Raw genomic sequence first — 6154 nt, 5'->3', positions numbered from 1 at the left:
CAGGCAACTAGCCTGGTCAGTATGGCCCCTCTGTCTTTGTCAGTGAATATTTCATTTTAGAAGTATGGTGCCAGCAGCAAGTAGATCTGCACAATAGTGTTGTTTTTTTTTTTTTTTCTTTTTTAGTGTTTTCTAAATTTAAAAAAAGCAAGATGGTGTCTTTCCATTGTTTAGAATAGTACAGATGGCCCAGCTACCATCTATTTATGGATTGTGAATAGCAGCGTCTATATAAACTAGTAGGCAACAGGTTTATATAAAAATGAATAACTATAAAGCAGCAAATATGTATTCAAACATTATAAAATGAGATGTTTGTTAAACCCAAGTCACCTTGCATATGTCATTCTGTTGACCTCAAATGTAAACATTTCAATGGTGTTCTCAATTCATGCCTAACTGGCCAAAAAAGCCTGTACCCTTTCAAGCCTTGCAGCAGAACAGTAACTGGCTCCTCCTGCAGCTTGGAGCTTAAAGACTTTGCCAAACACAGAGACTAGCGGTAATCACGTCTTCAGTATGGAGAAGAGAATGAAATGTTTGGATATTCGTACCACAGATCACACATCCTCAATGGATAACTGTAATTCTCTGTGATTTTAGTCTCTTTAATTGCATTTTCTGGCAACAGCTAAGAGATTATTAAGTGAAGTATGAGAAATGTTTCTGGCGAAGTATTTTGTGGATATCAAGTATTATGCAGTTCATTGGTGTTAATGTGTTTTTATATGAACTGATATGCTGCTATATATAGATGGGGTTGTGATTTATTTTTTAACTTAAGCGAGAATTTGCTGAGCAGTTAAAGCCTTACTATAATAAAATAAAAACACTTTAATTTGATGTAGATTTGAAGAGGATAAAGTGGTTGTAAAACCCTTACATATACCCCGTGAAATGACTGGCATCAGGTGATACAGAGAGATGAAACAAATCCTCTTAATTAAGTTGTTCTTTTCTATCTATAGCTGTCTTTCCCCAACATCCATTCAAAGTACAGACACAGGATCTCTCAGCTCTGAAAAGTGGGGGGTGAGGAGCTGAATTTACACTCGGTAAGGAGAGCTCTGAGAGCTGATTGGAGGGAAGCACCACACACCCCGCCTATACAGAAAACAGGTTCAGAAATGAGGCTATCAATTGCAGGTTGTGGGCTCTCCTGTCACCATTTTTCTCTTGATGTCAAGAAAAAAAATCAGTGATTCATGCTTATAGCAGGGGAACAAAGCAGCAGATGCCAATGACACTTGGTGCTCTGGATTGGGGCAAGCACACACTATAGAGGGATATGCTTTGTTCATATTTCATTTCTGAGGTTTACAGCCACTTTAACCTGCTAAATATTCACATTTGGGTAGAGGTTGAAAGGATTGTGTGCCTGGCGGATTCTTATGTTTGGGGACCTTGATGGGAAAATTGCCCCCACAAATTGGGTTCTGGCTTCATTTCCTCACCTTGCTTGGCCTTCCCTTGAACATTGCTGCTCCTTTTAGAGGCCAGGTTGATGTTTAACCAAGCTAATCGGGGGGCCTTTTGGAGGGTTCCCAAACAGTTTGTAAAACCAGCAAGTGCTTAAACCTGCCAGAGGCTATCAGATATAAGTAACCTCGCACTTTAAAGAATGCCACCAAATCTATTTCAAGGATTTATATGCACGCAAAAAAGTCTGGTGGAGTATTCTAAGCTGACAGGTAAAATTAAACTTGCCTCCACAGCCCCTGCTGTGTGGTTGTTTCTTTGTAGAGCCTTTTGTAGCACACACAATCTACTTCACCCTTTTCCTGCACTTCCAGGCTTTTCAAATGTAAGACGTTCTTCCGCAAAACTGGCAAAAGAGTCTGAGGTTAGTGGCAGAACGTTTGTAAATTAGTAGATGTAGTAACATTCATTTGGACTTGTTCTATAATGTTGAAGATATTTTGTCACTCATCCAAGTATCTTTCTTTGTTCAAAAGAACTGAGGAACTCACTAGAATGAGTGGTGGCATGTCTTTGGTATTACTGAATAAGTTCATTTGAATTAGTCACTACCATGTGGGCCTGGATGAATGAGAACCTTCACAAACATAACTTCTTTAAGTTGTATTGAAAAAGTGGTCTAGAAATATTGTTGTCTTTTATTACTTCATTTTGAGTCATTTTAGAGGTCTTCTTTAAAGAATATCTGTTAGGAAAGGAATACTTTGCCTGCTATTGCTGACCTACCTTTGCTGAGGCTAGTTGCCTGATGGCCATGTTGATTTTGTGATTCCAAAATCTTATGAGTCATATGTTCATGCAGATTAGGAGTTCATTTAATGCGCACTTGTTCTTGATTAATGACTTGGATATTGAGCCCAGAGATGGCCAAGCAACTAGGATTTCAAGGCGAAGGTCAGAAGTAACAGCCCATGGATGCATTCCTTTTGCCACCCTGTGAAAATCACATTTATCACTGAACCTCTGTTATTCCCTTTTGCCACTCTGCAGATTCCATCGTGCTTATTAAAGTCTGTTTCTGAATGGTGCATACACCGGTCAGCCATAACATTATGACCACCCACCTAACATTGATTAGGTCCCCCCCCTTTTTTTTTTTTTTTTTGTCTAAACAGCCCTGGCTCATTGAGGCATGGACTCCATTAGAAGGTATGTTGTGGTATGTGGCACCAAGATATCAGCAGAAGGTACTTTTTAAGCCTCTGCTGGCTTGCCTTCTCATAGTGCATCCTGGTGCCATCTCTTACCCAGGTAAACGACTCCCACGCACCTGGCCATCCACATATTTAAAAGAAGACGTGGTCCAGCAGACCAGGCCACCTTCTTCCATTGCTTTGTGGTTCAGTTCTGATTCTCATGTGCCCATTATAGGTGCTTTTGGTTGTGGACACTGGTCAGCATGGGCACACTGACTGGTTTGTGGCTATGCAGCCCCATATGCAACAAACTGCAATGCACTGTGTGTTCTGACACCATTCTGTTGGAACGAACATTTACTCTTCTGTTGGATCAGACTCTTCTATTCTCACTTCTATTGGCCTTTACTCCCAATATGCATCAATAAGCTTTTGCTGCCCATGACCTTGTTGCCAGTTTGCTGGTTTTCCTTCCTTGGACCACTTTTGGTAGGTCCTGACCACTGTAGACTGGGAACATTCCACAATAGCTGCAGTTTGGAGTTTATCTGACCCAGTCATCTAGCCGTGACAATTTGATAATTGTAAAAGTCACTGAAATCGTTATGCGTGCCCTTTTTTTTTTTCTTTTTTTTTTCTGCTTTTAACACAACAGCATTAGGGACAACATGTTCACTTGCTGCCTATATGTCCCAACCAATTTCAGATGGCACTGTAACAAGATAATCAATGTGATTCACTTTACCTGTCTATGGTCATGTTATGGCTGATCAGAAGCATCATTAATACTTTTTTACAGTACACTACTGTTTCTACCTCTTGTCAGAAAAGGTTTGTTGACCGATGTATGCAGGACTACACCTGGCAGTAGCCGTATGAGCCACATGCCAGGATATGTGCAACTATGCACTATCCCTGTGCATGTCAGCCAACAAGACCTTTCCGACAACCTCACAAAAATAGTTATTAGTTTACGTGATGTTTAAAAAAAAAAAAAACATGGGAGCTCTCATTGTGTTTCCTTTGAAAATAAAAGTTGCCTGGTCACTAACCTGGAACAGGCATTTAAATGATATATTCTAACATTACTGTTTGCATGCTTGTTCTGGATTAGTGACTCAAGGTATAAATCAAAGATGACCAGGCAGCTAGCATTTTCCAAAGGTCAGCCACCTCCATATTTTCCTCTCTACAGGTTTTTTCCACAGGTGTAGTCATGATGATTACGATGCATTATATAAATCACATACTGTATGAGTTGCAGAAAAGTGTCTCTTGGTATGAAACTTTATAATTGTAAATTTATAAAATTGCTGCTCATCCTAAAATACAGGTTTAGCCAATAAGACACCATGTACTATTCACAAATATAATTTATTGTTAATAGGCTTGCAGGAGCAGTAATTATCCTCCAAGAGTTATATTGGATCCTCAGGGTGAACTTTGTTTTTTTTCATATATTTGTGAATAATCTTGGCATGTATCTATGTTGGCATTAAGCGGAGGTTAGTATCTCCTAAAGTATGTTTTTTTAAAAAACAAAAATCCCTGCTGGCTCCCCTTATTGTATATGCGTGGCTGTCATTAATCTGGAGTAATGCTTGGAGATTAAAACAACCCTGTAGGCCAACTGTGTACATTGATTTGTTCAAGACTCTTACTTGCTTCTGCTAAGGACATACTGCTGAAGCCTTGTTGATGCGCTTTCTGCAATGAACTGCTTAATGAGAGGGCCTGCCTTTATCCTAATATCATGATGTCTCAGTGAAATATGAATAGCTGAAGGCCTAGCATTCCTTTAGCCTGCCAGATTGTGAGTTCCTCATCCTCATCTGCACTTTCCCTCACAGTTCCGCACTGGATATCAGGCAAAACGGACAGCACTGCTCTGCATGCCTCCCATCTGATAGGAAGTGGGAGGGAGTGCAGCGTGGCGCTCTGAGCTTACAGCTCACCTTCCCTCCATGGTTTCCGTCAGGAATGCTGCTGCTCAGGTAAGTTTCTGGAAGGGTTCTAGCGGGGAAAAGAGTGGAGGTATGCTATGAGGGGGGACACAGGTGCGGCTAACCTAGTGGTGGTATGTGAAGGGCAGAACAGAGTGGCGGTATGTGATCAGGGGACATGGATGGTGGACGAAGATGGTGGGGACATGAATGATGGACAGAGATGGTGGGGACATGAATGGTGGACAGAGATGCGGGTAACAGAATGGCAGACAGAGATGGTAGGAACTGAATGATGACACAGGATGTGAAGTTAGTCTGTGCATAATAGATGTGGATGAAAACTGATGTTCACGTGCATGAAAACTGAAGTAACTGATATCTCTGCAAATGAAATCTGCACAGTTTTCTTATCAGTTTTCATGCACGTATGATGGGAATGAGCCCTTAATGTTTGAGTACAGTCCCTGTACCAACAATTAGGTATAATTGCCCCCACTTACACCAATGAAGGGGGCACAACTCCTTTTCAATGGCACCAATGATGGGGCACAATTCCTGCCAGTGACACAATGGATGGGATCCACTGACACCAAACAATGAAGCATTATTTTTTTTCCACTGACTTCGGGACTTTTTCTACTCCCACTGGCCCCAGTCCGGCTCTCGTAAAGTCTGAAGGACAGTACACTGGCTCTTTGTTTAGAAAGTTTGGAGACCTCCTGGCCTAGGTGATCGCAGCTGAAGTGGAATTGGGTATCTGTCATATCCAGTACCTGCTTCCGCTCCCCAAAGGTGCCAATCCTTAAAGCACTTTTGGGTGGAGCTCCGCTTTAAAAATATAGTAAAAGGCAAAAACGTTTTTTCTTCCTTTCCTTCAATTTGAATAGAGTGGTGAGGTGTCTGGTTTTTATTGCTTTCTGTCCCTGAAATTCTGCAATATTGTCTTAATCGATTTCCTTTCCTTCCACCACGGAAATTCTCTCAACTCCACATCAACAATAACCCACCCAGGAGGATATATCTTATAGTCATCACAATCTGCATAATAACATACACCAATAGTAATGTGAGTATTACAGCATGAAATAAACACATCTTTTGACAGCGTCCCAGCATACAATTAATATATTATCAGAGGGAGTGTCCAAGATGGCGACCGGAGCAGCTCCATAATCCGGAGCTCCGTTGCCCCATCGGCTAATCTGCTGCCATCCTGGTGGCAGCGGACTGAAACTTGGGACCAGAGGTCTTGCTGCCTCTGCCTGCAGCCGGAGGAGGGGAACTGAGCGATTCTGACCCCCCCCTCTCTGGAGCTCTGCGGCTTCGGTGTTTCCTGGGATCAGGGCTGGCCCGGCGCTCCGCATCCCGGAACTAACTTAGCGGCCCGCTGCCGGGGTGGGCTATCGGTGGTCACCTGGCCCCCCCATTTGGGTTTGGCGACTGCAACCAGCTGACATGTACACATAAAAGGCCTGATTGCCCCTCTTAGGGGAAACCAGGCCCAGAGGCCTACTTCATCCGGTGATCACCTGCAGGGGGAATATTCAGGGTTCCTACACCCCCCCACCCCCATAAGATTCTGGTCCTGAGGCC

The sequence above is a fragment of the Staurois parvus genome, unplaced genomic scaffold (genome assembly GCF_062004578.1).
Source record: "Staurois parvus isolate SC_StPar_1 unplaced genomic scaffold, SC_StPar_1.0 ptg000088l, whole genome shotgun sequence".
NCBI lineage: Eukaryota > Metazoa > Chordata > Amphibia > Anura > Ranidae > Staurois > Staurois parvus.
This window is presented reverse-complemented; position numbering follows the sequence as displayed.